The 9,811-nt window shown below is 48.0% G+C and overlaps 1 non-coding gene across 1 annotated transcript; it reads right to left on the reverse strand.

Moving 5' to 3' along the window:
- Window positions 1-9,405: 9,405 nt before the first annotated feature.
- Window positions 9,406-9,567, reverse strand: LOC142586506 (U1 spliceosomal RNA). Its single transcript, XR_012829249.1, has one exon. It is a non-coding gene; the product is annotated as a U1 spliceosomal RNA (small nuclear RNA).
- Window positions 9,568-9,811: the final 244 nt, after the last annotated feature.

Consider the following 9,811-nt stretch of genomic DNA (forward strand, 5'->3'; position numbering starts at 1 on the left):
CCGCTTGATCCCCATTCTGAAACCTGGAAAGTCTCCGCTTGAGATCTCATCATATCGTCCGATTGCGCTTTCGAGCTGCGTCGGCAAAGTGATGGAAAGAATGATTCTCGCTCGATTGGTATGGTACCTAGAACGATTCAACATCTATCCGCATGCCATGACAGGCTTTCGTCGAGGTCGCACGTCCATCGACTACGTCACTGACATCGTCACATGGGTCCAAAATCAAAAAAAGCCTCAAGCGCCTATCTGCGGCACTTTTTCTGGATATAAAAGGAGCATACGACAACGTCGCCCATGAGGCCATACTAAACTCACTTGAGGCTGTTGGAGTTGGTGGCCGGATGTATCAATGGATTTGGGACTATTTGACTGAGTGGCGTTTTTTCTTACAGACCGAAGACGGCCCAACTTCAGACCATTACATCTGCCGTGGTGTGCCGCAGGGTGGAGTGTTGAGCCCTATTTTGTTCAACTTCGTCTTGGTAGGACTAGCGGATTACCTACCGCAGACAGTACATGTCTCAATATACGCCGACGACATTTGCATTTGGGCCTCTGCGGTGACTTGCCCTCAGCTAAGAGCCAGGCTTCAGCGGGCGGCAACCATGAGGGCTTCTTATCTTCGAGAACAAGGCCTCAGTGTGTCTACTGAAAAGGGTGCATTACTTGGTTTTACGCGGAAACAAATGTCATCGTATCCTGTTACCATCAATGGTCAAGCTGTATTCTATGTTAGGACGCATCGCTTTCTGGGCGTCATCATTGACCGCAACCTCTCGTGGAGCCCTCACTGCGTCTATCTGAAGAAGAAGCTAGTCGCCATTGCTCAGGTCTTCAAGTTTCTATGCGGAAAAAACTGGGGTACACCAGTCCATAATATGTTGCAGCTATACAGGGTTTTGTTTCTCGGACTCCTACGTTACAGCCTACCAGTGTTGTCAAATGCATGCAAGACGAAATTTCGCGCCTTGGAGAGCATACAAGGTCAAGCCCTACGCACGTGTTTAGGGCTGCCTCGGTGCACCTCAACAGCAGCAACAATCGCCATCGCAGGAGACCATACAATCCAGACACATGTAGCTGTCGACTCTATCAGAGCGCACATTCGCCATCTGTCAACAATCCCCGACCATCATTTGGCTTCCCTACCAGCCGAGACACCTCAAGCGACCTTTTCACGAGTGATTAGCGCTCATCAAGAGTACATACCGGCATCTTTTACACCGGCGGCGAAGCCTTCCTCTTCCCTGTGGCGCCTGCGACAGCCTCAAGTGAATTTTGCTATTCCTGGAATTACAAAAAAGTGCAATCATCCATCGCCGGCTCTGAAGCAACTTACGCTCCTTTTACTGCACCAGACGTATCATGACCGCATACATATATATGCCGACAGTTCGACCTCACCTACCAGCTCAACTGCCGCATTCGTCGTTCCAGCCAAGAACGTTACAGTTAAATTCAAATTGTCGCACACGACTACATCTACATCGGCAGAACTTACAGCTCTCCATGCCACTATGATGTACATCACCGAACAGCCAACATAAAAATGGGTCGTATTCTGTGACTCTAAGGCAGCCCTTCACAGCATCAAGTCCGCATTACGTCACAGAGCTTACGAGCAAATCACATCTGAAATCAGGGAACTGCACCACCATGCTCTGGAAAGAGGACACCACATTATATTTCAGTGGATTCCTGCTCACTGTGGCATCGTCGGCAACAACTTATAGCTGAAAAGGCTGCCCGGTGTACCCACGAAGATACCAAGACGCGTCCAACACCTTTGCCGAGGTCGGACGCTGCCAGAGAACTTCGCCTACTTGCGCGCAAGAAGTCCCAAGATCTCTGGATTTCAAGCGGCTTCAATTGCAGATTACGTAAACTGGACCCCACGCTACGGCTACAACTGCCATCTAGCCTTTCCCGCGGCGAAACAACCTTGTTGTGTCGCTCGTGGCTGGGAGTGGCGTTCACGAACGCATACTCCTACCGTATGGTAGGCCGAGAGCCCGATGTGCGACTCCTGTGGGTGCGAGGAGACCATCGAGCACCTGTTGTGTACCTGCCTTCGCTACGATGTCCAACGCCTCTCTCTGCGGGCAACTTTACGCAGACTGGACTCGAGACCGTTCACCGAGTCAAAGATACTCGGACCGTGGCCACACCCGTCACTGGCTCGAAAAGCGATTCGTGCACTAGTGCGGTACTTGAAGTGCACGGGCTTAACAGACCGTTTATAGTGTCCTTGTGTATGGTGTCCCTCCCACACGTATTCAGTACTTACTCTCTCCCTTTCTTCGTCTTTCTATTCCCATTTCCCCCGCCCCCAGTGTAGGGTAGCAAACCGGATGCTGTTCTGGTTGACCTCCCTGCCTTTCCTACCCTTGTTTTTTCTCTCTCTCTCTCTCTTCCCTTCGTCAGCTTTCATCACTGCGGCGCGATTCAGAAAATATGATACTGCAAATAAATTCGCGCAATCATTGTTGGCAACATCTGATTTACCGCATCTTGGTTTTTCCTTGGAATAAGAAATGGTGCTCCTCTAGGAAAATTTAAGTAACGATTACAAGACTACAGTGCCGAGTCCCCCCACTGAACTTTTACCTCCACAGGCCACGTCTGGCTATATCACCCTTGTGCCCTTTATGCAATGAGATTGAATCCCTGTAACACTTCCTTTTGGCATGTCGCCGTTTCATTATTCAACGGAAAAAATTTTTAGAAGAACCCTTCCAAAACTTGGCTTGAATTTGACTCTTCCTATAACTCTTTCCTTTGGGGCTACCTTACTCGGTTAGAGCTACAGGAACATTTGTGAAGCGCTCTGCATCTTTCTGCGTGAGACAAAATAAATTACATGTTAGAATTCTTCCGAATTATTTTAATGTTCACAAAAATTACAAAAATATCTAGATAATTAATTATTCATACCTGTAATAGTAGACACTTTAAATCCCGATTACAACATACTTATTTCATTTCACCCTACTTCATTCAGAAAAGAAAATGCAAACATTTCCTTCACCGCCCGATTCATGGCCGATCCCCAGGAATGGGTTGCGACATTTCACTTGGGAACGAGAACAAGAACAAATCACGCGAATGAGCGCAGTAAGATGTCTGCGCAGCAATGCCTCGAGGACGAAGACGATGTTTGACGCTTCTCGAAGGAAGAATGGCGATTACAGGTGCATGCACAGGGATGGGCCACGCATATATAGCCACATTTAATTAAGGATCCTGCGCTTGGGTCGCAGTGGCACATAAACATCCCAGAGGACTGGCCAAGAGGGCGCGCACACCCAGTTGTACATACCGGCTCTATTATTTAAAGAAATTGAACAAATCGTTTAATACTGGATTAAAATTAAAAGGTCTACCTGCTTTAGAAATACCTGTGAGACGACATTATTTGTTGGGGTATTAGGAAGGATAATTTTTATCTTTATGTTATTCAGAACACAAATATGCGTACTTGCACAACTTTATCAGAGAGCGTACAAACCTTATATAAGCTCGTTTGATGGTACTTATATTTGGCGCGCATATCAATTCCGTATATATATTCACAAATATACCAGACCTCTGGCGGCTTGTACGAACATTTATTAACAGATATATTCAAGAATTTAAGAACTCCTTCTTAAATGTTCCCTATACAACTCCTAGTCTGCACTTCTGCAGGGGAAGAGCAGAGAAAAATGTTCCAGAACTTGAGGGAAATCTAGGAACAATTAGAACCAAACCAGCCATTTCATCGTGGCTGGTCAAGCTGGAGTGCGCGATTCTCGGCTCTATCAATTGTACACCGAATGGATGCTTTTGCGACACGGCGCGTTTCCGCGATCGAACAAGCCCTTTGGACGTTATGAGTGAGCACCAGCTGCGTAGGCGTTACCACTTCGGACGCGACAGCATCAGGCGTATCACCGAAAAGGTGCGCCAGGACTTGGAGCACCGGACGCGTCGAAGCATGGCCGTGCCGCCACTGCTTCAAGTCGTCGCAGACCTGCAGCGTTTTGCAACTTAAAACTTCTTGATTACAGCAGGCAATGCTATCGGCGTTCATGAGTGTACAGTTTCAAGTATTGTGAGTCGCGTAGCCAACATCCCGAATAGGCGTGCAAAAAATATTCATACGGTCAGTTACGCCTTGCTTGAATGATCATAATCTCATTAAAGCGTCATTGTTCCGGTGTTCCTGAAAACTTGTTCCCGCATGCAGGCCAGCAAATGAATCCTGAAGGCGGCTGCTTATTTGTGACGAACACGTAAAATGTTTCGTTCGTGAGCGTAATGATGACGCGAAACAGTTGCCGTAACATGAACGCAGTAAGCGCTCGTTCTCTGTGGCCAATGAAGCACGGCGCCAGCTGTCTTTACCATAAACTGCTCTTGCCTGGCATTCATGTGTAAGTAGACTTGCTGCACTGTCTAGTATAAATCGTATTTGCACACTACTTTGTGAAGTAATGCAGTACAGTCTGCCGCATTATTGCAGGTATGTGTGCAGTACGTGCTGTGCTACACGTATTCATGAATTCAGCCGTCGCTTAACGCTAGTGCGCAATATTCACTGGCGCGGGGAACGTGCGGTAATTCTGATAGAGAGGCTGTCTATGTGACGCTTTGGCCTCTGCAAGCACTGCTGTGATAGCCTTCCTAAGGAATGCGTGTTGTAGCGTTGTTGCGCTTGCTGTTAAAATAGGAAAGCAAGAATTAGCGCTCTGAAACAGCACAGTGGGTTATTAGGGAAGCCCTAGTGGAGAGGCAGGGAATAATTTTCACCATCTCGAGTTTTTTTTAACGCGTACCCAAAGTGCGTTGCGCAGGAGTTCTGAATTACGCTCACATCAGAAGGCGGAAGCTGTCACCGTGGAGGGAGGCCGTGAGTTTGTGTTTAGCAGCATAACGCCATAGTCACTGGTCAACCGTGACGAATACGTTGTTTTATGGAAAGAACATTCTGAAGAGAAATGAAACGAAGAGTAACGTTTTCTACATTACGTTTTACCTTGTTAGTACCCGCATATGTCATTGCACATCATTTCTGTCAAGCTGCAGCCTGTTCATTGATGATGTGAGCGTCGTCCCAACTGTAACTTTCTGCGCCTTGAGACACTTTACGCCGAGCGACGCCGCGTGACGAAACGTCAGAAGGCGCCGGGAAAACGCTGAATGTGGTGGTGGTGGTGGTGGTGGTGGTACAAACTTTATTTAGTGAAGGCTACAAAAATGAAAGGAAAATTAAGATGCTGCCGTTCGGTGGGTGGCCTTCAGGCTGCAGGTCGTGGCCACCAGATCATGCCTGGCGGCGACTTCCGCTGCCCAGATCGTTAGCCGTAGCTGGACATCCGGCTCCGAGCTGGCCAAAGCAGCCTCCCATAGCTGCGGACTACATACATGCCAAGAGGAAGGGGGAGAGTGCTTCGGGCATGAATAGAGGATATGAGCATAGTCTGCTCGTGGGTGTTTGCCGAGCGGGCATTCGGGTGAGAAGGCACCGGGGTGAATAAAGGCAAGTCGGGAAGGAGAGAGGAAAGTGTGAGCCTGTAAATGGTGCCCCGTGCTCTGTTGGAGCTTAGACAGGGATTAGTGAGAGAGAGGGAGGAATAGGCGAGAGTTTCGATAATGAAGGGTGACGTCATGGAAGGTGATGAGGGAGTGGCACGTGGCCACCCAGAGTGGAGGGCATCAGCTCGGTCTGTCATCTCGCGAGCGATGGAATCTGCCGGCTCGTTGCCAGTGTGCCCTGCGTGAGCCGGAAACCAGAGGAGTTGGATAAGACGACAAGGGGGAGGGGAGTGCTCAAGGATTCTGGGCGCAAAGGAGGAGATGCGACCCTTCGCACAGTTGTGAACTGCAGCTTTGGAGTCGCTGAATATGAAACGCGCCGGGGTAGTGGCATTGGCGAGCGCAATAGCTGCTTTATCTGCAGCAGTGGAGGTGGGGGCAGGTATAGTGGCAACAGCGAGAGGAGAAAGCGTATGGAAAGTGGTGGCAAGGGTGTAGGTGTGGTGGGAATTGTATGGCGCCGCATCGACATACATAGTGTTTGACTGTGTGCCGTACTGTCGCCAGAAGGTGGGGGCGTGGGCAGAGCGGCGGGCGGCGTGATGCTCAGGGTGCATGTTCTTGGGAAGAGGGTCGCCAGTGAGCATGGAAGATACAGAGGAGGGTAAGGGGTGTGTTACACAGGCAGAGGACACATAGGTCAAGCGGAGGGAAGAGAGGACTCTACCAGAGCGGGGTGCGAGAAAGGCGGTCGAGTTGTGCCCTACGATGGGCCTCCACAAGCTCTGAAAGAGCATTGTGGACGCCCATCGCTCGCAGACGAGAAGTGGGGTGTAGATCGGGAGCGCAAGGGCCGACTTGTAGGCTTGGCGCATGAGACAGTTCACCTTGTCTTCCTCGGCGCGAGAGAGAAAACGATAGGGGAGGAGTAGACAAAGTGGCTGAGAACGAAGGCCTGGACAAGACGACGGAGGTTGTGCTCGCGCATGCCGTGGCGCCAGTTAGCGACACGCCGAATAAGTCGGAAGGTCTGGTGGACGGTGGTAGTTAGGCGGGAAAGGACGGCAGCGTGTTTGCCGTTGGATTGGAAAAGGAGAAAAGCAGAACGCGAAGAAGGAGATAGAAGGAGACGTCAATATTGACGAGTGTGGGGGACGAGGTGGGGACCGCGCCTCGAGCCGAGAGGAGACATACTGTGACATACTGCCGCTAAAGCACCGCTTAAAACGCCTGTCACGCACCAATAGTTGTGTCGATCGTTCTGTGCTACCGTCAATGCGTACCGAACTTGGGAAAAAAATAAAAGACTCAAAGTACCATTTTTTCAATGTTAAACTACACTATTTTTATCTAAAGCCCCAAGAATGTTTTGGATGCACATAACCGAGAAAAAGAACACGGTCACCAAAATTAGATTGAATGATACAGAGACCAGCGATAACCAGAATATTGCGGAAGCATTCAACGAGTACTTTGCTTCGGTATTTCTCACCGGTACTGAAGACGATAGTCTAGAATTTTCAGGTTCTGGCTGCGAACTTCAGGACCTTTTTTGTTTCCGAAAAAGGCATTCTTTTGTCCCTATTAAACATAGATATAAAGAAATCTGCTGGTCCTGATGACATACCAAATAATTTTTTTTAGATATGTGGCGTGGTGCGCAAAGTATCTGTTGATACTATTTAACGAAAGTCTAAAGCAAGGTGTCCTTCCTAACGATTGGAAAGGAGCAAAGATAATTCCCATTCATAAGTCCGGAGATAAACTCAATATTACTAATTGCAGACCCGTCTCGGTTCTCTACACCTTCAGTAAGGTGATGGAGCACTTCGTTTTTAAGTACTTGAGCAGCTTTCTGGAAAACAATAGTTTCTTTTCGGAAAAACAGCTTGGATTTCGGCGTGGCCTATCTGCAGTTAATCAGCTGCTACATATCACCAATGAAGTTATGGCAGCGCTGGACTGCGGCGGGCAAATAAATGTGCTTTTCCTTGATTTTCAGAAAGCATTTGACCGTGTTTGTCACCAAAGACTAAAGCTCAAGCTATAATGTGCGCTGAAAAATTTACAAATTCTTCGCTGGCTTGACTCTTATTTAACTAATCAAACACAATATGTCCGTGTAGGAAACTCATTTCCTTCACCTGCTCCCGTACTTTCCGGTGTACCGCAAGGTTGAGTACTTGGACCTCTTCTCTTTTTGATTTACCTGAATGACTTGTCCTTTGATTCCCCGGTGCGATGTCGGTTCTTCGCTGATGATTGTATTGTGTACCACAACATTCAATCACCCCATGATCAGACTGCTATACAGGATTACCTTACTCAATCGATAATTGGTGTCAGTCCTGGCGTATGAACTTAAATGCCTCAAAATCTACTCAAATGATGATTACCAGAAAGAAAGCACCATCAATTTATACATATAAAATAAATAATATAACAATTCAGACGGTTGACAAATATAAGTATCTAGGTGTAGTCATTGACTCGAAGTTAACCTGGAACGCTCATGTCCAATACGTCGTTTCGGCGTCGCTAAGGAAGCTATGGCTAATTAAAAAGCGGCTCCAATATTGCACTAGTAGGACTAAACTCGCTGCCTACACGACACTCATTAGACTACTGCTTGAATATGCCGATGCTGTGTGGGATCCCCACACAAAGACCGGTGTCAACAACATTGAAAGCGTGCAAAAGAAAGCCCTTAGATTTATTTATAATATTTATAGTAGACGAGTCTCGATCACTGATCTCAGAACACGGTCTGGCCTCCCATCGCTAGAATTTCGGCGTAGACTGCATCGGCTACAAACTTTGTTTAATATCGTTAATAAACAAACAAGAATGGATCCCGACATCTACATCAATTTTAATAAAACAAGAGAAACCAGACGCAAACGCAGCAAAACGATTGTGATGCCACAGTCTAAAACTACCGCTTATCGCTTCTCGTTTTTCCCTCGAACTATAGCAGAGTGGAATGCTCTACCGCAAGAAGTCGCTTGTATGTCCTCGGTTGAATCATTTGTGCCTGCCGCGCAATCTTTGCAATGAAGCGTGTTCGTTTTAGAGTCACCATTTTCCTGTTTTTGTAATTTTGTACATGCTGCCTTTCCCGACGCAATAGTCTGTATCTTTAAGCATTCTTTTTTCTTCATGGTTCCTTGTAACCCATGTTCTTGTGATTTTGACTTGCAGTGCCGACTTTGTACTCACTCACTCCTTCCTGGACTGCCAAGAGGCAGTTGGCAGTATCTAATAAATAAATAAATAAGCTCCGACTTTGACTGGGAGTGAGCCAGCCCGACTGCGCGAGCATGACCGGCAACCACGTCCGCGCCCACCTGGAGGATGGCCTCGATCTCTGCAATATTTCCGGTGGTCACCGAGAGGGTGATATCATCGTCGTAGAAAGCATGGGACAGGTTAGGAATGGTAGCGAGAGCGCGTGCCATGGGCAAAAGAGTGAGGTTGCAGAGAAGGGGGGAGACGACGGAACCTTAGGGGGGGGTTCCAAGTTTGTGAGGGAGTTCCTCACAAGGGAGTTTGTGAGGAACCAATTTTGTGGGGGCTGTGTTGTATGTGACCGCTTGTGGTTTTCTAGTGACCTCACTACACTGCGAGATGTCGCCTAACGCATGATCACCTTGGCTAGGATGTAGCAGTGGGAGCCCTCGGAGTGTGGTGAGGTGCCTATCTCCACGTTCTACCTGCCGAAATTCGTTAGTAAAAGGTGTCGTGCCGCGTTTTGCAACAATAAATGGGCATGCATCTCCCGGTGACTCATCGTTTTCCGAGGCTCCTACGGCAGTGGGTGGCTCCTAAACACAGCTTCGCTGGTCACTTCAGGATGAACAAGTTCTTACTTTAGATTTTACCATGGCGGGGCTGGCGCGCACGCCGAGCCCCACTACCAAAAATTACATGCCCCATCTGCCCCGGTTTGGGGTAGTGGCGTGCTTCAGCCAACCGTAGTGCAATGGCTGGCCTCGGCACGGAGCCCCGACCTGAATGATCATCAGAAGCTCGACACCAGGTAAGTATGAAGAGTGATCCATCGGGACGACAGCCCATTTCGTGAGACCGTACACGTGGCACTGGATGCGCATAGAGCTTCGCGGAATATACTAAGCGCTTTAATAAATTACAAAAACATACAAGGTAGTTCTTCCGACGCAGAAGCCTTGCGGCTAAAAACCTATAATTCTACTTTTAACATCTTTGAAATTTATTGATAGTATTTTCTCAGTAACATGGCGCGAAAATCAAAAATCAAGGGTCAAACTAA

Source organism: Dermacentor variabilis, chromosome 6 (genome assembly GCF_050947875.1).
Source record: "Dermacentor variabilis isolate Ectoservices chromosome 6, ASM5094787v1, whole genome shotgun sequence".
Classification (NCBI taxonomy): Eukaryota; Metazoa; Arthropoda; class Arachnida; order Ixodida; family Ixodidae; genus Dermacentor; species Dermacentor variabilis.